This window comes from Paroedura picta, chromosome 7, assembly GCF_049243985.1.
Source record: "Paroedura picta isolate Pp20150507F chromosome 7, Ppicta_v3.0, whole genome shotgun sequence".
In the NCBI taxonomy this organism is placed as follows: Eukaryota; Metazoa; Chordata; class Lepidosauria; order Squamata; family Gekkonidae; genus Paroedura; species Paroedura picta.
Window position 1 is genome coordinate 73,055,691 of NC_135375.1, and position 22,150 is coordinate 73,077,840.

The following is a 22,150-nucleotide window of genomic DNA, read 5'->3' on the forward strand; positions in this document are numbered from 1 at the left end:
ATTTTAAGAAAGCACAATGGAAACTTGTAAAGCTTGTACAAGCTGATTGATAACAGAGTCACATAATGTATTTTAAAAACATCTTAGTTTGAGATTATTTTAAAAAGGAAAAACAGAGGAGGTAAAAGCTTGCAAGCTGGCAAGACAGCTAAACGAAGAAAATAATTTCTTCAAAGGCAAAACTAGCACTAAATTGGCTCATTCTCATGGGAAATCAATGGAAGGTAGACAGGTGTATTATTATTGCCTTTGGAAGTAACTGTTACAGAAAAGAAAGAGAAGCAACAGTTTCCCTCTAAAATGTAAAGTTATGCATTAGGGTAGGGACATGACTCTATGCACACATATAGCATTTTTTAATTGACTTGTATGCAGTGACATCAAATTTACCATCAGTAATGAGCTGGTTTTCTGGAGGTCTATTGAAATGGGAAAGAAGAGAAACAATTAAACAAATAGTGTCAGCCTGCTCCTAAAACCAATGTAAGTTAATATTAACTTCAAATGTAAGACACTGAGATTCATAACTTCTGTTTACCTCCAATTTTTCCTTCCTGGTTTCTTAAAGTAAAGGAAACAGAAGATATTTTTGCAGTCCCTCAGTTTTGTCAAATATAGAAGATTATTGAACCAGTTCAGCATTTTAAATTTAATTTCCATCTGGTGTTTTCCAGTCATTAATTCTGATAAAGATGATTGTGGCTACACTGAAATCCTAACTGGAGCAAACATATGGACTTTAGTAGTGGGTTTAGAATTGCACTTGTTTAGGATTGTGCTGTAAATTCTTTGGAAAGCAGTTAAGATTAATTTTCTTTCTCCGGTTTAAATGGAACTTAATGATGAATAACTATTCGCTGGGTAGAAGGTATATCACATATTCCCAAATTTACTGAAAATCAGATTACACGTATTTATTGAATTGAAAGTTTTGTGTCTGCTGTTCATCTCCTTGAGGATACTTTAAAAATGACGTTTCATATTATCTAGTTTCTCTTTGCGGCTTCTACGCAGTTACACATGAGGACTGCATGATTGCAAGCCAGCTGCAAAAGGCACTCCCAAGCCTTTTCCCTCCCTCTAAAGAAGCTTCTAGGTTTGGAGTGGCCCCCTCCCCCTGCCTAGAGGATCCTTTTCCCACCCAAAGGAACACATGATGGAGGTGGAACAAGCACTCCCTCCTTCAGTTTTCTTCTTGCCGTTATGCAATCCCATTGGCATATGATGAGGCTACGGTGTCTACCCAGCCTCTTTGAAGGCTTACTCAATGAGAGCTCAGGCATCTTCACAGGCATTTCATGCTAAACTCATGCTGGGCGACTTCTACAAGGCAGTGACTTTGTCCACTCCCTAAATATTCATTAAACACCACTGCAGGAGTGGGGAAAGCAGTGCTCCAAGCTATCATTCATTGATCAGCTGACACTTTTCTCCTATGGCATGTGAGCTCACTGCACAGAACCCAGGAAGATGAAAACAGGGTTGTGCTTACATGTAACTGCTGTTCATCAAGTGGTGTCCTGTGCAAACACACCTCCCTCCCTTCCCTGTTGTGGGCAGCAAAACCAGCTAGGGTTTCTTCATGGTAGCAAAGGGAACTGAGGTGGCGAGTATTTGTCCATCTGTCACATGATCCTTTGGGCAAAGAAAGGGCCCACAATAGGCAGAGGGAGAGGGAGCACTTCAAACCCTGAAGCTTCTTTAGAGAAAAAAAAATTTGGAAGCTCCTTTTGGTGACTGGCCAGCAATCATGCAGTCCCCATGTGTGTGTGCACAAAAGACTACTTGATGAACAGCAGTTACAGGTAAATACAACCCTATTATCTACTTAAATTAAGTAAATGAACTACTTAGCTGCATGCTAGATGTTCTTCCAGCTTAGTGTAGTGGTTAGGAGTGGCAGCTTCTAACCTAGTGAGCTGGGTCTGATTCCCTTCTCCTCCACATGCAGCCAGCTGGGTGACCTTGGGCTTGTCATAGCCCCAGTAAATCTGCTCTGACTGAGCAGTGATATCAGGGCTCTCTCAGCCTCACCTACTTCATAGGGTTTCTGTTGTGGGGAGAGGAAAGTGAAGGTGATTGTAAGCTGCTTTGAGACTCCTGGTAGAACAAACTCTTCTTCTCCTTGAACCAATTGACTTCCTTAATATCAGCACTATTAACAAAGCACCCTAAATAGATGAACCACTGATTCCTAAACACCAACACAATACCAGATGGCAGCATTAAGGAGAGCAAAGTTTGTCAGTATTTGCTTGAGCAGCCATCATAAAACTAGCACTGAGGTCACTTGTACTACTACCAAGCAAATATTTTGAAGGCGCATGTCTTATTCCTTAAGGATAATCTGTTAATTGTCTTTTCTTTCTCTTTCAGTCAGCTGTGTTGATAGCATATTGACAGGATTTGGACAAGCAGGGATTCATGAGGAACTTGTGGAATCAGCTATTCCATTCGTACAGATACAGAATCCTGTGAAATGTTTGCTTTGCCTTTGAATTCAGTACATTCCACTTCCTAATGTTAAAATGTTGTAGGCCTTCCTTTTGTCTGGGCATGGACAAACCAATGGCTGAGAAAAAAACAGATTTGGCTGCCTTCATTAGCCTAAATTTATAAGGGAAAGTATGCCTAGAAAGCAAGAGTACAGTCTTAATATTTCCCTTCTCAGTTATTAATTTTGCCACCCTGTTACTAAATCATTACCTGCCAACCCATCCATAACAACTAGAGCACTCTCTACATCTTCAAATCTTATAAGTGTAACAATGAAAAGCCTCATAGGAAGCTAATTAGAAATAGTAAGAGTTTTAATTGCAGTATATATGACCCACAGAGCATTTCCAATTTTGAGTAGCATCCCAGGTGAGCCTGTTATAGAGAGGCATAACTGAAAAGAATGGGAGACTAATTGGAACAATTAATTGAAACAACACACAATTAATTCCAGTGATGGCAACCTTGACTGCATTCCTGAGTCTCTCTGAAATGTTGTTGTACCCAATATAGTCATTGGGAATTCGAGGTATAAACTTCTAACCAGATATGAGCTGCAGGAATTAAGACTTGTCTGTTTTGTCCCAGACTGCTCTCCAGGTATGTATCAATGCAATGTCAAGCCAGAAGCTCTATGTGCAATTTAGTAGCATGATATTGAAAAACTGAGGAGTTTTTGACCATGTTAAGCCTACAACAGATAGTTGTTCTCTCATGCTGTCTGCATTTATTACATGCATATTCCAGGTTTTTTGCACAGTGGAGCTACAGCAACTGTACATAAATTCCCAATACTGAACACACTCATTCCCATTTCATTTCTGCACGTATCTCGTGCGTTCAAATGCCACTCATCATCACATCTAGGATACACAATCCAATATAACAATAACATGTGAGATCATTCATAGGTCCTCTTACAGAGTTTATGAAACAGTATGAAAAGATCTAGTCTTGCCCTGTTACAAATAAGGTTTTCTGAGACAGTAGTAAAGGGCTAAGTACAAAGCATCCGGGAATCCTTTTGATTTCAACTTGGCAGCTGAAACTGTACCTAAGAAAAAAGGATCTCAAAGTCCATGGTATTTTAATAGGAGGGGTGGCTTCTACAAGCCCTTCTTTTGGCTTCAGGTGAAGGGATTTCAAGGTACCCGCCTCCTTCCATTGGCTTCCCTCCTGCATAACCTGAGGGGAGTATCTATCCTTTTTAGCCACCCATATCCCAGAGTTTTGCCATACTATATGCTGAGTGACGCATGCCCTCTTGAGTCCCTGACCTCTTGCAAGAATCTCTCTTCCAATGAGAGATTGGGAGCTATTTTGGTCACATCCACACTGCCGCTTATTGCCTGTGCTTTGCTTAGTTCCACAGGAATGCTACTGTTCAGCCTTAATGGCATCAGAGAGGCCACTCCAACATCACCACTGAGAAAATGATATGAAATATCAAGGACATATTGGCTAGAGGGAAAGTGCCCTTTGTATGACCTGGTTGTAGAAATGCTCAGAGAAAGTCATATGCATGTGTTGTGGCCCAGAAAATGGGACATAGCAAGTCTAGAGCAATCTAATAATGCTCTACAATTTAGCACTTTATACTACAGCTTAATCTCCTATTCTTCCCAGAGCTTCCCCCTTTGCTTTTAGAGTAGCACCTGTATTCCTGTGGGAGTGCTGTTTAACTTTTCAACCCAGTTATAAAGCTCCTTGGGGTTATCATGTTCGTTCAGCAAAAGCTGCGCCCTTTAAAAATAATTTCAAATAAAATTGATGGCTTTCTATTTGTACAATTCCTTTGATTATAGGTTAATTCTCTGTGTGTATTGTTTTGGGGGTTAGCAATCTTCAAACCGCATGTGAGTGTGAGCACACGTGTGTACGTTCGTGTGCATTATCAATTCTTCTAGTAAAGTGAAGATACAACTGATTTTTCTTTTCCCAAATGAATAGATGAAGGCAAAAACTTATTTGCAAATTTCTGTTTTATTTCACTATGTATGTCAGTGGTCCCCAACCCCTGGTCCGGGGACCGGGACCGGTCCGTGGATCAGTCGGTACCGGGCCACGGCTCCTCCTCGTCCTCCTCCCCGGCTGCTGCCTCGGGTGCCACCCTGCCACTCTGCCACTGGCTCACCTTTGGTGCTCCAGTGGCCGCCATGGCTGGGGCTCCCCCTCAGCGTAGCACTGCGCAGCTGCTGCTGGCAGCGCCCCCCAGCGAGTGGTGGGAAGTCAGGGGCACCAGCGGAAAAGCAACTGGAGCAGGGGCTCAGGCGGCAGTGATGTCCCTCAGCAAAAGACTACCCCCCCTCCCGGGCCTCAGTAAAATTATCAAGTGTTGACCGGTCCCTGGTGATAAAAAGGTTGCGGATCACTGTTGTATGTTATACAGGTATCTATAAATTGGGGACCTGTAAGGTATCATTTGGCATGACGCCGGCAACATGGGAAGCCCCATCCAACCCTTGAAAGCTGCCTTTTCTATTCCCTGCTTCTCTCTTTAACTGATATTCCATCCCTTCTGGAGCACATTTAAACATCATCAGGCTGTTTCTTTTCTCTTGTTTAATGTACAGAGTCATATTTTTCTGCATCCGTAGAAGGTTCCCTGACCCCTGCCATCCTGGTCTTGCTATTACATACATAAGCCACTACACAAGTCACTACCATCTTATGGCAACCCTAGCAAGGGGCTTTCAGGCCCCTTGAGAAGCAGTGGTGGTTCGGCATGGTCTTCGTCTGCAGACATCCTTGACAGTCTCCCATCCAGATCAACTCTGCTTTAGTTTCTGCAAACTGAGAAGATTGAGATGTAACACATTGTCTTCTCGCCCAGATTTGCTATTAGGGGAGAAAAAAAAGAATATATCTGTAGTGTGTGTGAGATATGTATATTGCTCAAGTCATTAGTGCATTATCGTACTGAGCAGAATGCATTATTTGTCTAGATATTTTAATGTCTCACATACATATAATTGCATTTATAAATCATTTTGTACATATTGTGTTTAATGCATTTGTCTGTATAATTCATGTGAGCAGAGTCCTTTGACTCCAATTGTATTGAGCTTTCTGAACAAAACTGTGCCCTCTTTTTCTATCAGGTTCTTTCCTTTGTTTCATGAAGGTAATTACCAGAACCTTTAGCCTGATCCGGAATTCAACTGGCAACCATTGCAACTGATGAAGGATGGGCCGGATGTGGGATCTCCACAGTGTTGCTGTGAGAATCCTGGCTGCTGCGTTTTAGACTAGCTGTAGTTTCCGGGTCAGGGCAAAGGGCACACCTGCGTAAAGCGAGTTACAGAAATCCAGCCTGGAGGTGACCGTCGCGTGGATCACTGTGGCTAGATGTTCCAATTTACCTTTCCTTATTTGTGTGCCAAACTCACCTGTTTATTCTCTTGTTATAGACACTTTGTCCCTGGAACTGTGGCTCTTCTGTACTGCAGCCTGTTAACAAGAAGAACCTCAGTTATGATTTCATTAATTCATTCATTCCACTTCTAGGCCGCAGCTCCTGCCAGCCAGCCAGCTCACAGCAGCTTACAATATACAACATAAAATAGCAATACAACAGTAAAAGTACACAACTCCCCCCCCCCAACACACTGTGCCAGTCATCTCCCCCTCAAAAAGCATCCATTGTTATACATTTGCTTCTTGAAGTCTTCATTGTGCTCTGTTTTTATTATCATTGTTAACAGGCCTGGAGGAAAATGTTCTGTCCCTTTAACAAAGTGTTGGAGATAAATAACATCACCTGGTAAATAACATCCCATTGTGCCTCTATTAAAGGATCAGAGTGGTTTTCTCCTGGCCTGGGAGCAACTGTAGGTTTTATCCCATCATGGTTTGCCTTGTTCCTACTTAACTTTTCATGCCACTCTCTCCTGTCTCTCTGTCGGCATCTGTTTCTGTCACTTTTGCTTTCTCATTCTGTCACAGTCTTTTCCCTGCCTTCTGTAACCAATGCATGCACGTCACAGAAGGCACGATGGTGGTGGAAAGGGCAAAGCAAGGACGCGCAGCAAGAAAGAAACAGGAGCACATTCAGTCGGGCTTAACATGCAGCTCAAATCCTGTGTGCGTGTTTGCTCAGCACTAAGCCCTGGGTCTATGGAGTGTAAAGGGGCTTATTCCTGACTGTGTGTCAGCCTCAAGGATCCGGAGTACACATTGCAGATAATTTTCTAGTCTTTTTCTATCAGATAGATTTGATTGAAGTCAGAGTTTGCCATCCATTTAAAACAGGTCTGACACAAATGAACCGCTATAAACAATATATTGGGCGAATGCCTCACTGTGCCAGTAATAATTTTCATTTTGCTGGAAAAAGACCGCTCATTGGCAAAATGTCTTTAGAGGGGAGAAGTCTTTTTCAACCTAAAAGCAAAGACAATGATTCCAGTCTTGGTAAAAAAAAAAATCACAAAACTGTTTCCTATGCTTAGATGTATGGTTTCAAAAGGGGGGAGGTGCTAGCAGCTGTTTAGGAGTGGCTGCTGTGACAATCCTTAAATTGGCAAATTTTAATCTAGTCCTGCTTGGTGCCCCTTTAATATCAGTTTAATCTGAAAGCAACCATCAGGTGAGGTGGTTCAGTTCAATGGCCTCAACTGCCCATTTCCACTCATGAAACTTCTAATAAAGGGATAAGATTCCCCCTCTTCCATCCAACTGGCAACCTTCACACATTCTAAAATTTACCGTGCTGATAGTTTCTTTTCTGAGCAGTTGTCCAGTTCTCTCAACACAACTGATATCCTGCCTATATGATAAACCCATGAAAAATGTGGATAATGACAGCATTATTTGGCTGAATGTAAAGGGGTCATACTCAACAAGGAAACAGTGCCACATGCTCAGAAGTGTGCTTCACAGTGCACCGGGATTATATCTTGCTGTGCTGTGGATTATTGTCTCCACAGCCTTGTCTTGTCTGCATTAAAAGTTGTGACAAGTTTTGGTGTTCCCTTAGGAAGAGAGAGGTTGAGGGACCAAGAGCTGGAATCATACATAATTGGTAAATTCATACAGCATAAGCTGAAGAAAACCAGATGTTGTTTATGCCCTTTTAAATTGGTGTGCATACATTTAGTTCTGCATTTTTGCTGAGGTTTCTTGGCCTCAATCAAGTTTTTAAATGGGCAAAAAATGCTCTGCTGAGCCCCAGGTGCTCCATTCAAAAACCTCTTTTGATTACTGTTTTTTGCATAACAGCAATTAAAAAACATTGCAGAACCAGCTTTTGACTAATTCAAACTTCAAAAACATGAAAGCTATGCATTTTGTGAAGAGCAAGAAAGGAAAACATTTCTCAACTTTGATTTTGACCAGTTATGGTGCTGGTTGCAGCACAGTGTTAATGAATGTAATGATGGGAGAGAAATGTACTGATTTCTTACATTTAAAAATACCTCTTTTAGCAGTTTCAGTTATATCAGTCCTCTGGATCATCATTATCTCTTTTAGTGTTTACTTGTTCCCACCACAAGAATTAGTGGAGCATTGTGCATCTATGAATGAAGCATTGTGCATTCATGGGACATTGTGGATTCATTCACTGCATTCCTGGAAAGACTCTTACTTATGGTTGAGTAAGGCCTCGTTTGATCAGTATTTAAAGACACAGAAAAATATGTTAGCAGCTTTTATTTAACTTTTGCAAACACCCAGATACAAAGATGTTTCTTCAAACTTCATCAGAATATATAATCCACAATACAATTAAATCAGAATACAAAAATTCATTGACTACAGGTCCACACTGATATCATGCTTGTGATACCTATTACACATCCAGGCACCAAAAACATATACAGACCTGTACAGCATGGGTGCCATCTTTAATTTTAAAAAAAAACCATCTGGCCAACAGCATGACATCACTTCCAGAGAAAACACCGTCACTTATCTCTAGGAATTGCTGAAGACTCTATGGTTTATTTTTCTCTCATGTTTTTCTTACAGGTTTATATGAGTGTTTGGTGCCAGCATGTGTTTTCCCTGGAAGTGATGTCATGACGTTGCCCACAGCACCTCTCCATGTCTCTCCCCCCCCCTGGATTCCTGCCAGTTGCCAGGCCACGCTTTACAAAACTACTATGAGAACATTAATTTTATCCTCTCTTTAGCAGCGCAAGATAAAGTGCAGGTAAAGGGCTGTTTTAAAAAGAGCATTTGCTTCCCCGGCACATCCCACAGACCCGGAAAATATAACCAGACCAAAAGGCAACAGAATAACCTGCCATACAGGAAGATTTCCATCGAGTTTTGAATGCTAAATATAATCATGTTTGAGTTGGAATCATTTCTGATACTTACAAAAGCATTGTCTTGATTGGATTTTAGGGTTGTACATTATTGGTATTTTCCCAATATAGTTGGGCATGTGGAGGCAACTCGGAAGCATTCTCTGAATACCAGTCATCAGGTTCCAAATATTAACTTGGAAATATTTGGGAATATCTGGGGCCTACATTTTAAGGCACCCAGGCCTATTTTTCTTTCTCAAGGCTTCTCAAGTGACAGGAGGAGGCAGCAGTCTCAGGCAATGGGCTTAAATGCTAGGGGGAACCCTAGAACTCTGCCCAATCATGCTAATTCCCTCACAGCCCTCTACAACACTCTGAGCAAAGAGGCCTGGCTGCAGCTTGTCCCCATTTCAAGGCAAGTGATTTTTGGAGAGTTGCATCCTTCTGCTGCTCTTCTCTGTTTGTGTCTTTATTTCTGCTGTTCCTGCCTCCATCGGAAGACCCCATCCTTCTTGTTCTGTGCCAGAAAATCTTCAGAACCGGTTTGGCTCGCTTACTTATTTCTGTCAAGTCACAGGTGAGAGACATTCAGAGATTGCCTGCCTTTTTGTAGTAACCCTGGACTTCCTTGGTGGTTTCTGCTCCAAATACTGACCTTGCTTGGCTTCTGAGTCTGAGATCAGAATAGCCTGGGGTATCCAGAGAAGGCTTCAAAACATTATTGAAAATATCAAATTTTTCTTTTTGTTTTTTTCTTGGGGGGGGGTTGTAGTTGAGGGTAACCTTTGTTTTATTTCTGGTTCTTAAAAAATATTTGTCCTTGGTTTGGTTTTGTGCTGTTTTTAAAATATCTTACAATGCTTGTGTTGTTTTTGTTGGGCTTTTTTGGCTTATTTAATTTTTTAACAATATTTTGCATTTTTCCTTTTGTGAAATTTCAAAAAAAATGGGGGTTCTGATTCTGCAGTTCTTCAATATTTGTTTTAAAGATGTTTCTGTGTTGAGTTATTAGGGAGAGTTTTGGTTTAAAAAATTTCAATGGTAGGAGGTTCTGAAAAACATTTCTGGATAGGTTTCAATTATAGTTAACTGTAGGTGAGAGTTTAGGTAGTCAAAAAACACAATAAGTGTCTGCTTAATGTTCTTTAAAAAGAAAAGTAGTATTTTGTTCTGCCTCCAAATAAGTCTAGTGATTAAAAAAATTAATTGCTACATAGGGTTTACTTAAAAAAAAACTATTAGGCTGACCTGGGCTTTAAAACAATGAAGCCAGGTTTCAAAATAGGATTTAAGGTGACCTCTTACTCTTCCCCAAAAATTAGGCTACGCTTGTAGGCTTAGAAAAAAATTAACTTGAGGTTTCAAGAAAGTCATTAACATTAAAAAAAAAAAGAATTCAGGTGAGTTAAACCTAGGTGTAGTTTTACAACAACAAATTGGGTTAGGTGATACGGGTTTTAAAAGAAGCAATTAAGGGTTAGTGTTCAGGAGGACAGCAGGTAAGAAGTTAAGGGCAGCAGATGATGAGGTAGCTGGGAGCAGGTTATCTAGGGCTGAGACTGAAAATGTACTGTAGCTTGGTGTTCTAGCTAGGTAACTTGGGTGAAGAAGTCCAGGGGGAGACAATAAGGGAAGAAAAGTGCAGCCCTGCGGAAGAAGCCAAGCAGGGGGAGCGAGAGCACTCTGGCTTTTCCCCACAGCAGTCTTTTGCCACTCATCTTCTGGCTGAGGTGCTACAGTGAAGATGTTCTGCTAGGGCAATGCCTGCAGAGGTATCTGACGTAGGTGCTGGCACTGGACAGGGGTCTGCTACTCAAGCTGCCCCTCCATCTGTGAGCTGTCTCTTGGGTTGAACTTACAGGATGAGAGTCTTTGGGTGTTCTTGTTCACCCCAGCGGCCCAGAGGCTGCCGGAGGAGCTGGAGACACCGGGCACTCCTTCTCTGGTTCCTCTAGTGTCCAGCAGGTTTTCCAAGTAGAAGGTAGAGGTGGCACAAGAGGAGGAGATGGAGTGCAATCTCAACCCCTTCTCCCTTGGGCCTCTCCTTTCTCCCCCTTCCCCAACGGTGTGTCAGCCCTGAGCCTCTCACAGGAGGCAACTCCAGGACTTGGAAGCACTTCCTGAGGGTGAAGCTTCCCTGCTTTGCACAGTACCATTGTATAAGGCTAGGATCTGTTGAGGAAAATACCTGAATCATCTCGTAATGTCTAGACACAGAAACCATTTGAATAAACTCCACCAAGCAGTACTTATTTAGAAAGAGAGAAGCCCCCCTCCCCCCCAAAAAATCTGGATTATGAAATAGTGACATTACCTACACTGAATTGCTGCTGCTGCTGCTAGGCTGCTTAACTGCATCAGTTTCTCCCTTCCCTTATGCACATTGTTTGCCACCTGTTACACTCTTCTCTCACTCATCATATTACTGTGGGCCTGCTAAGGCAGCTGGAAGTGGTTCTGTTAATTATTGAGTGGTTTCTCACCAAAGGCATAATTGGGAAACAGCTGATCAGTCTTGTGGCTTTTGTTTGATGTGGGTACTGCAGTGTATCTTGCCTGTGCTTATTAGCACCAGTTTGTAAGTACTGAGGAAGATCATCCATCCTTATGGAGTGCAGTTTCAATAGATTGATGGCCCAGCATATTGATAACTCAGATCTATTTCTTTTTCAGATAATCTAAAAGCAGTGAGATCATCTGTAACATAGTTTCTGTGTGGTCATGAGACAGGGCGGGGACTAACATGTTAAAATTTCATCCAGATAAGACAGAACTTTGATAGTACATTAATTGAAATATTAGGGAAATACAGATATCCTTATTCCCTACCTGGATCATATGAAAAACAGCAGGGGTTGTCTAAGTTCTCATTTGCTCACTTAACTGATTCCCTGGCTAATTCTTTTACAAAATATCTGTCATTAGCCAGCACTATCTCAAACGGGTGCTTAATAATTAATATTTGATACTATATTTTAAGGACTTTTGTCGAGAGATGCTTCAGTTGCAATTAGCTAAATACCTGTTTTCTAGTAGTATATAGCAGCAGTAGTCAACCTGTGGTCCTCCAGATATCCATGGACTACAATTCCCATGAGCCCCTGCCAGCAAACATTTACCACCTTCCTTAGAAGCAGCCTTTTCCAGGTTGACTACCCCTGGTATATAGCACAGGTAGGGACAGAGGATTTAAATCCAGAGGCAATTTGTTGAATGAATCAAAATGCAATTCCTTTATTCATTATTTATATTTATTTATATTAATATTAGGAAATTGGATCACATCAAATTCAAAACATAAAGAAAGCTTTTATTAAATCAAATGTACTGCTTAGCTAAGATGTGGCATCAAATAGGGCTTAAAGTTTCTAAAAGTCCTTTATTTCAAGCTATTTCGATGTGTTTAATATGGTGCCAGCCACATGGCTTCTGAATCAGCTCCATCCTTGCCATCTGTTCTTTATGCAGAGATAAGGAAGAATGAAGAGTAAGTGCCAAAGAGTTTCCATAGCCGCCTTATTTTGTTAAAGTCCAAGCTATCTGCTTTAACCAAGGACAGTCTTCCCACAATGTTGACAGGATCCAATAATATCATTTATGTTCAGGAGAGAATGTCAGGGATAGGGCTTCTGAAAAGCTAGTTAGGAAAGCAAAGAAGAAGAAGAGGAGGAGAAGAAGAAGAAGAAGAGTTGGTTCTTATATGCCACTTTTCTCTACCCGAAGGAGTTTCAAAGCGGCTGACAGTCGCCTTCCCATTCCTCTCCCCACAACGGACACCCTGTGAGGTGGGTGAAGCTGAGAGAGCCCTGATATCACTGCTCGGTCAGAACACTTTTATCAGTGCCACTTTTATCAGTGCCATGGCAAACCCAAGGTCACCCATGTAGGAGTGCTTCTTGAATCCACTTCATTTGCTTTTTCAGGTGTGAGCTCTGGTGAGAACGAGTGCCTTCTACCATCTTAAAGCAGTGAACTAGTTGCACCTCTTCCTTTCCGATCAGGATTTGCTCTCAATCACCCGTATTTTAGCCACAACCTGTTTCAGCTATTGCAATGCATAATACCTCAGAGAGTCTTTGAAGAAGTTTTTGAAGCTACAACTTGCAGAGAATGCCAAGGGCTGAGCTACAGTGACCTTGTATCCTTAGTCTGAGCTGGCCTTCACTGACTATCTGTTTGCTGCCAGGCACAATTCAGTATTGATGGTGCTGAATTGGGGCCTTGCATACCCTGCCTACCCCAGTGCCACTTCCTGCCCTTTGCCTCCAAGCACAACTAGTGAGAACGCCAAGTACAGCCTTCTCGGTGGTGATGCCTGCTTTGTGGAACATGATCCCTCAGTAACGTAGCTAGATCTTTATTTGTTGCGGCCCTCCAGATGTCCATGGACTACAATTCCCAGGAGCCCCTGCCAGCGAATGCTGGCAGGGGCTCCTGGGAATTGTAGTCCATGGACATCTGGAGGGCCGCAGCTTGACTACCCCTGTATTAGATGGAAAGAAAAGGGTTTTTTTTTCTGAAGTCCTTACCCCCTTCCCACCCCAATGAGCAGAACTTGACTGGTTAAAAGTGATCTGGATGCTAAATATGATTTGGGAGGATTGTCTTAAGACTTTTTAGTCATATTTCATTGTTATTTTAATGATAATTCTACGTGCCTTTGAGTGCTCCTTAGTCAGAAAATACAGACCATAAATACCTGAAATAAAATATTTTACACTTTTAATATGCATTCACTACATACAACTTAATGCAAGTTTAATTTTCCAAGTTGTGTTGTGAACTCATTTAAGAGGCAGAAGTGGCATTTAGCAGGTTGTTCCCCAGACACTGTCTGCCTAATTATCACTTTTTATTATGCACATCCACTTCCTAATGTCTAGTTGTTGAGTTCAGTGACACAGCAAATGCAGTGGATAGTTCGCCCTGTTCTGTGGCTGACATTTACCATCTTCCTTAGAAGCAGCCTTTTCCATTTTTGAGTTGCTATTTTACTTTGTTCTTCTGCCAGGATAAAGGCATCAGGATGCATGAGGTAATACTATTTAAAAGGGTCTTTGCCAATACATATTAGAGCATATATATATCTGAGTAGTGAGGTGTTTCTCATTTTGGAGGGGCTGAGGATGTAAGTGGTTAGTGCCTGCCGCTCCTGCTCAATTACAGATGCTTCCTCCAGGTCCACCAATCCAGCCCTTCACTGGACTGGATCACATGACTTCTGCTCAGTAGCTAGCACCTGTGTCTTCCACTGTGCACCCGGCTTGTCCATGGCCAGTTCCATTTGCTTCTTGTTCCAGCTCAAATGCAACTGAAGAACTGGAGAGTGATAGAAAATTAGAACTGATTTGTACATACATGACAATATGTGTCCATCATGCTACAGATAACGTGAGTGATTGAAGCCAGTGTGACATAGAAATAATAGGGGATACCTCTGAACATGTGCAGAATACTTTCATCTTACCATGGCAGAACTACAATCTGGGAATGAGGGTATAACCCAATGAAAGAGCCTAGCCAGTGCATGTAGAAGCTCTCAAGGTTAAATTATTGGCATCTTTAGTTAAAAGATCTCAGGTAGTGTGCGCTGTGAATGATCTTTCTCTGCCTAGTCTCCAGACAGATAAATGTCAGTCAGAATATACAGTACCAGGAAGTGTGGACCAGAGGTACAAGATGCTTCATACATTCACATAATACCACAAAACAAGGGTCAAGGGTATTGAGTTCCAAGACAATGAGTGTGTCAGTCAGGCCTGAGTCACAACATCTTGGAAGTTCTGTTTTGCTGGAAAATATCACATTACAGTAGAAAGTCAAATGAATACATGGGCAAAGACATCATAAACACATGCCATGCATTGCTGAACTGGACATTAAATCTAGGACATTGCTTTTTAAGAAAAAGTAACCTTTTCTTTCTTTGTAGCTTTTGTGCACAGACCTTGTGACCTATTTTGTTCCCACCGATGGCAACGAAAGACTTAATAGCTTCCCCTCCCACAATACTTCTTGTTAATATATGTACTATTTATAGAACACTTTGGAGCTAGAAAGAGTAAAGTTTTCTCTGGGCATTCTGCCTCTTGTGGAAGGGTTTTTATTAGTCAAAACATAAGCATGTGTTCATTACTGCAATTTGCATTGGCCTATTTGTCAATTTATTAGCATATGTAAAATTAGAGATAAGATTTTTTTTAATTAACTTTTGCACTTTGATGCATTTTCTTCATAAACAGTTTGTGATCAGGGCTACTTCCACTCAGTTGTATCCCCATATATCATCAGCCCTTGCTGTTGAGGGGGAAGGGCATCCACATAGGCTGCTTTTTCTGACTATGACTTGTGGGCCATGCAAATCTTTCCCCTTTGAGCCACATCAAAGGAAGACGTGCAGAGTTGTGAAAAGCATAGAGTCCATGTGATTGCTCTGTGGAGACTTTGCCCACAGCCAACATGGGGAGAGGGCCAACCTGAGCTCAACCTCCAAAATGATAATGCTAAATTATGTAACAAAGCCCCCTTTAGCCTATTAGCAGGCATGTTGTCTTCCTAGCTGAACCACAGTGTCACTTTTCAACTTGGCTCACCTAGAAAATGGCAGGAGGGTTTCTGAGCTGGCACAAAAGAAGGCAAGAAAGATGAGTAGCATCAGTAGCAAGCAGTGCGGGGACAGGGCATGTAGACATCATCCTCACCCGCCTGTTTTGTGCTTCTTCCAAAGTGGAGGCTCCTTTCTCCATCCAGCAGCCTTGATTAATGAACCCTCACAAAAGTTTTAATATACTACAATTCAAAGTGCTTTTGGCTCTTCCCATTTCCATGCAAAGCAGAGGCCCTTCCACTGAGCAATGACAAATAATATTTCATTTATTTTAATTTTCAGCTCTCCTGCCCTGATTGGAAGATGGCAGCCCTAAGAAATGGTGTTCTGAGTGCAATTCTGATGTCTGTGGCTGCGAGCTCAGGTAAGCCTTTGAAGAAGAAGTTGGTTCTTATATGCTGCTTTTCTCTACCCAAAGGAGTCTCAAAGCGGCTTACGGTCGCCTTCCCTTTCCTCCTTTGAAAGCTGCACTACAGCATCACAACTAGAATGGCCCTTTTTACTCCATGCCCATGTTAGATACATCGATGCTTGTCAAATGACTTCTGTTAATCAGCTTTCAGTGGTGTAGGACTGGAGCCAGACTAGAATAAAACAGTGGGGAAATTCACAGCAAAGCAGCAATGGCCACTGTAGCTGATGGTTGTGGTATAGGCTGAGCAGATGGCTGACTCTGCAATATGCAAAAGCCCAGCCTTTGCCCTTGTTGGAGAATTTCCAGGAGAGACTCAAAAGGGACCCAAGGACACTAATGAGTCATATTCCATAATAGCAATGTACCAGTAAAATATCAGGAGAGCACTATGCCAGCATTCTACAATGGTAATGAATAGGAATAGATGTGAACCAGCTCACAAACTAAAGTTCATGGCAAATTTTGGCTGCTTCAAGGTTTGCAAAGTGAAATTTGTGGCAGTTCACCTGGCATGAACTTTCCATGAACTTTCAAGCTATTTGTGGAGCTCTGAGACAATTTATGAGTGGATAAATTTCCAGATAGACTGCCTCTACTCAATCTAAATGTTTACCAAACTGCAAAGCAACAGAGGGGGCGGGGACTTGGGAGAGCATGTGGAGGAACATTGGGGAAGGTGCCCTGCAATTTTTATGTCTCTAGCTTTCATAGGATCCATTTTATACACTCATGAACTTATACCTGTCAAAATGATTCAGAAATATGGTTATGCGCCTTGTTTCCCTCACTACCCTATTGTACTTACCTTGTGTCACACTAACACCATAGTGAAGTTCTGCCAGCATATCTCCAAAGTCCTGTGCCTTCGTATGAGATAAAGTGTTGAGGGAGCAAAGATTGTTGAGCCAAACATAGAAGGTCTTTACATCCCCAGCTGGTAGAGTACAGGACAGCATTGATATGCCGTATGACTCATAATTAGGAGCAGATCACTGGAAATGAATTAGGAACTAAGATTCATCAAGTAGATAGTGATACCGAACTATTTGTTTTTTATATGTCAGCACTAATAATGTGTCTTAAAGAGCTGGGGAAGCTCAAATGTATTTAAGGATGTGAACAGCAACAATGAAATTAGCATCCCCTCTAGTGATCTAATTAAGCACTTTAAAGTAATGAGTGGATGTATTTGGCCTGAAGGATGCACAATAGTTCAGTTACCCAAGAGCGAATTAGAGGAAGAGAAATAATCAATCTCTTACCAATCAATGTTTGCTAACACTGAATGTTATATTAAAGCTAACAACATTATCCATAGAAATACAGCTAAGAAGCTATTGCCTTCAGCTCATAAATTCACTCTAAATCTATCAAGTATTCTTTAGTCAGGGTAGAACAAACTTCTTTGAAGGACAACTTGCTCAGCAGATTTGAACTTCCCTCACAGGTTGCAGCTGCAAGGATTTACAGATGTCTTGCTAGTTTACACAACACAATGATCATGCCCAACAGCCATGTGTGAAATAAATATTTGCTATGGTACTATAGATTAGTATGCTCTGCAAAGATCAGGAGCTCTGTGGTAGACCAGTCAATGTGTCAAGTGTTCCCCAGGGACAAAAAGTTTTATAAATGTTGTTTTAAGAGAATACTTTCGAATTTCATTAAATCACCCCAGTATTGGTATTTGATTTCCAGCCAGATTTCTACTGATTTTATACTGAAGGCAACAGTCCGAGGCAATAGCTGTATTTCTATGGATAATGTTGTTAGCTTGTTACGAAGCCATTCATACATTTTCCAGATAAAATATTTTTTAAAATACCAATCCATCTATGCACAGAGCAGTTGGAGCAGGAATTGCTCCTATAATGTTTGATGGGAAGAGGAGAGTAAATCAAAGCCCATTCTTCTCTTCCTTCCAAAGAAAATCAGTTATCATATTATGAGTACATATGATGGCCTGGGTCCCTACCCTGTGTAATAGACAGACACAAACAGCAGGTTGTCCTCAGTTCTGAATTCCACAGTGCCAGATTCAGACCTTGTTGCACGTAAAGAAAAGGGCTCCACTGTGAACCATGCCATTTTCCTGATCTGAAATGGTCCTTTGGGTGCTATCTGTCTTGTTGGGGGAACTGCCATGTATGTGAAGAGTCCATTCACATTTATAGCTTCTCAGTCAATTATGTGTACAGCTAAAGATACTACAGCTTGAAAGCCTCTGCTACATAGCAGTATAAAAATAACTTAAATAAAAATATACATGTAAAGCTGCTCCTGTGTTCATATGACCCCCTAGGTAGACTGGGGAGCTTTCTTTTTTTATATATAGTAGCTGAATAAGTGGATGACACACAGAAGGTATGCCCTAAGAAATCTTTTTTCTTATCACTAGTGATGAGCTCCAATCAACTGAACCTTGAAAACGGGATAACCACACAGATATAACAAAGGCCAGTTGGGGCCTTGTTACAGGACACAGAAATCTCCCTGTGGTTTTTTTTGTTTTGCTGTTCTTGCAGTTTACACTTAGGGATAAGCCACATGTTCTGTTTTTTCGGTGAGTCAGGTTGGGCTTCCTGGATCTGACTTATTTTCCCTGCAGTTATATGACAGCTCCGAGGAAAGTCATGTTTAAAGTCCCCGGGAGCTCAATTCTGTTCAGAACAATGGTGGGAGGGAGGAGGGCTCCTGCCTCTAACCAACTCACCAAAAAATGTAACATGTAGTTTAGTCCTTAGTGGTGGGGCCAAATGCCCTTTTCACTTCTCACTGGTAACAGTCCACTGTGGGGCCATTAAGCCATCCAAGCAGCATTGGGTCAACCACAAAGAACAATGGCAAATGTCATCTCTCTTGTCTTAGGTGGTCCTGATAACATGGTTGGGTCTCCATATGCCTATTGGAAGTGGGACATCTCCTACCCCCATCAGACTTTGCTTGCTAATACTCCTGTATCTAGTAGAGAAAGAATGTTTTTAAACGATGTTGGCATGTCATCACTTTTGTGTTTTACCAGTCTCCAACAATTCCTAGAGAGGATTGACATCACACCACTGCTGAGGGCTGCTCCTCTATGTTCCTGTCCTCCTGCTACCAGCAGTGGTCTCCAGACCTGACAAAGCTAAAGGAGGATTGTGAGCTTTTAAAGCTGAATTTTAAAGTTTAAGCAAATGGACTGGATCAGCACCATCTTTTACAAAGGCGGAAAATTTCCCGTGTACTCGCAAATTGTCTGTACGTATGGGATTGTGAAATTTCATGTTTCTATCACCCACCATCAGACTTTCTAATTTCTTCCTCATTGGAATGTCAAATTACCTGTTGAGAAATATGTTAGGGGATAATTTCTATTTTACCTGTTGGGAGCATAAAGAGGTCTCCACAGGTATATGTAAGAGGCGAACACATGCCATACGATAAATAAGTATGTCTGATATTTCTGGTTTGCTGCCAAACTGACCTCTAAAGTAAGTGAAGCCACATTTTGTGCTTCCTGAGTCATAAGACTGCATGACATCTATCATTGTTCCAGCACATTTTTAGATGAGAAAAATGTTCTTCAATTAACAGATCTTAGCTACAGAATGAAACACGTTCCAATTTTTTTATGGCCTGGCAAAAAACTGAGAAATATCAAGACAAATGAAATTATTAATTTTTATTATGATAGTAAAACTATTTACTAATATGAAAAGGCTATACACCTAAGCTCAATCCATTTTTGTTATTTTAAAATTTGTAAGTCATATTTTGAAGAGGCAAGCATTACTGAAGCTCAGCTCTATCACTGTGCTGAGCTAAGAAAGCAATTCTACACTTATTCAGCAGGACAAGGTTACTCCCAAATTCCATTGAACCAGCAGAACAACAGTCTTGCTCTAGTCAAAAGCTGTGATTTAGCAGAACAGTTATGCTGATTGGTCGCTTGCCCACATAAGGGGAAAACTGGGCAGAACTAAGGGCCTGGCAAGGACGGAGAAGTTAGTCTAGAACCTTTCATTGGTCAGCCCTGACCATAGCAACAGCAGGGTGTTATATTGCCAAAAGCAATATAATATAAAAGATGTACATCTTTATGGACTACCCCCTCCCCCTTGTCCCCTGATGCTACCACAGCCATAACAGACCATAGTCATCTGACTTATGTGGGAGCTAATCACAGTACACATTCTGGAGCATATAAACTGGGAACCCAGCTGATGCACATCATGATGCAAAGCACAAGGCCATGTTTAAAGAACTAGGAGCACACAAGTGGTAAGCTAATGTTGGGACACTTTGCACAAATCTCCAAATCACAGCCAGGGAGAACAAACAACCACCGCTGAGTGCCACTCATGGTTTCAGTGGCCGTACTCTACATCAGGACTGCAGTCACAAATACCTGTCAGGAAATCCAGCACTATTCCTGCAAGAACTATGCACCCCACACAAGTGAGCAAGATGGGGGGGGGGATCCAGGTGTGGAGAATGACACCTGCACCTCCTTCATCTTCCCCAAGCCTCTCAGGATCATGATGCAGAGCACTGGCATAGACATTTCTACAGAGAGTCTCCCTACCTCAACCACCAGCAATGAGGAGAAGCTCTTTCCTTACTCAATGCCAAGCGAGGCTATTGGTGCTCTATCTGTCCCTGAGCACCTAGCCACAGTGATCCATGCAATGGTCACCTCTAGGCTTGACTTCTGTAGCTTGCTGTATGTGGGCCTTCCCTTGTCCTTGACCCAGAAATTGCAGCTGGTACAGAACACAGCTGCTAGGGTCTCCACAGGAACATCTTGGAGGGCTGACATCCACCCTGTGCTGGTTGCACTAGTTAGCAATTGTGTTCTGGATCAAGTTCAAGGTTTTGGTACTGACCTTTAAGGTCATCCACAGTCTGGGCCCCACATAACTGAGGGACTGCCTATTGCCTTATGCCCATCACAGTGCACTTTGTTCTGTGGGTGCAAACCTGTTGGTGGTTCCCAGCCTGCAGGAAACGCGGCTGACCTCAACCAGGGCCAGGGCCTTTTCAGTTGTGATCCTGACCTGGTGGAATGAGTTCCCGGAAGAGCTAATGGCCCTTCCGCAGTCTACACAGTTCTGCAGGGCCTGCAAGATGGAGCACTTCCACCAGTGCAGAGAAGATCAGAGGGCAACTCCTCTAAATAACCAGGACATCAGGCCAGCCCCTTATTACCAGCCCCCTGAGACATTGGTTGGGCGGCTCATTGAGCTGTGGGGAAGGGGGGGGCTTGGAGTTCAGATCATTTAGTCACCAGGTGGATTGTAAGGGTGGGTTTTATTGTGTGGATTTTTATTTGTAACCTGCCACTAGCCAGCTAGTCTGGGAGTGGCGGGAAATAAGTTCATTAAATAAGTATGCTTCAGTGTTCTCTGGACAGAGGACGTGGGGCAAGTTGGCAGTTTGGAAGGGCCCCTGTTGCCAATAGACGTTTTAATGCAAGGGAAATCCTACCATACATTAGTGAAGGCAACAGGGAATCATAGCGACCCCTACGTGTGATCCACCTGCTATAGTCTTGAGCACTGTAGACACTTTTTCTCCTGACAGAACCTGTGTGAGGACAACAGTGTGCCTTCTTCCAGAGGAATGTTCTGATTCATAAGCGGCCATTTTTCATAAATGTTAATGTCTCGAACGAGCCTCCTAATTGCTTGCCTCATAAACCATGGGAATCCCTTACAACATTGAAATGGTGCACTATTCTCAGATTTTTGGCAAAAATAGGTTGGATGTGAATAAATGCAATTGGGTAGCATTTATCTATTCTCACCTATATTAAACAGGAGTAATCGCTTCAGAAATCTCCCTCTAGCACTGATCCTTGAAAGAACAAGCCCATCTCTGAGGCAGAACAATATGGGCTGCTCAGTCATTCAACTGAGAAGTGCTGCCATCATGCATCAGAGTGAGGAGCATCAGACGAGAACAGCCATTGTCTGGGGCAAGAACAGTCTTTGTCTGAGGCAGCAGAACAAAAGACCCAAGAGTTAGCAACCAATGTGGCCACTTCCTGACTGGGCTTAGACATCCCTGTACACATTTCTCCTAGTTTCAATGGCAGCTAGGAAGATTTCATATTGAACAATCCAAGCACTGCACTGACTGGGGACTGACGCATCAGTTCTCATCAATCTCTTTTCTGCTTTCTTTTTTTTAATTCTTGGTTCAACTTTAAATCGGACACTTAGGGAGCAATCATCTGGATGCAGTGTGGCTCCAGGATTGACCTGCCTTGGGAATTTCCTCTCATTTGTTTTCCCTTTGTACACTAATTCATCCTTCTGCTGCCTGCTCCCCCTTTAGACTGCTCAATCTCATTGGAGCAGTCCATTTCCAAAGACCTCCAAAGATTCCACTGAC

The 22,150-nt window shown here is 42.1% G+C and overlaps 2 long non-coding RNA genes across 4 annotated transcripts in view; one reads left to right on the top strand and one right to left on the bottom strand.

Annotated features, from left to right (window-relative positions):
* Positions 1-2,792: 2,792 nt before the first annotated feature.
* The window catches only part of LOC143841116 (uncharacterized), a 32,544-nt gene continuing 13,186 nt past the window's right edge, over positions 2,793-22,150 (bottom strand). Inside the window, exons 4-5 of one of the 2 annotated variants that reach the window (XR_013232569.1) lie at positions 5,886-5,946; positions 2,793-5,334 (exon numbers count right to left, since the gene is read on the bottom strand). This is a non-coding gene — a long non-coding RNA (uncharacterized LOC143841116). Of the gene's footprint in view, positions 5,335-5,885; positions 5,947-13,455; positions 14,070-22,150 lie in introns of those variants that run through there. The other variant, XR_013232568.1, reaches the window with a different exon arrangement.
* LOC143841117 (uncharacterized) lies at positions 8,427-19,469 on the top strand. 2 transcript variants are annotated; one of them, XR_013232570.1, is made up of 3 exons: positions 8,427-9,327; positions 15,640-15,721; positions 18,171-19,469. It is a non-coding gene; the product is annotated as an uncharacterized LOC143841117 (long non-coding RNA). The 2 variants fall into 2 exon arrangements; XR_013232571.1 differs by having other exon boundaries at positions 18,795-19,469.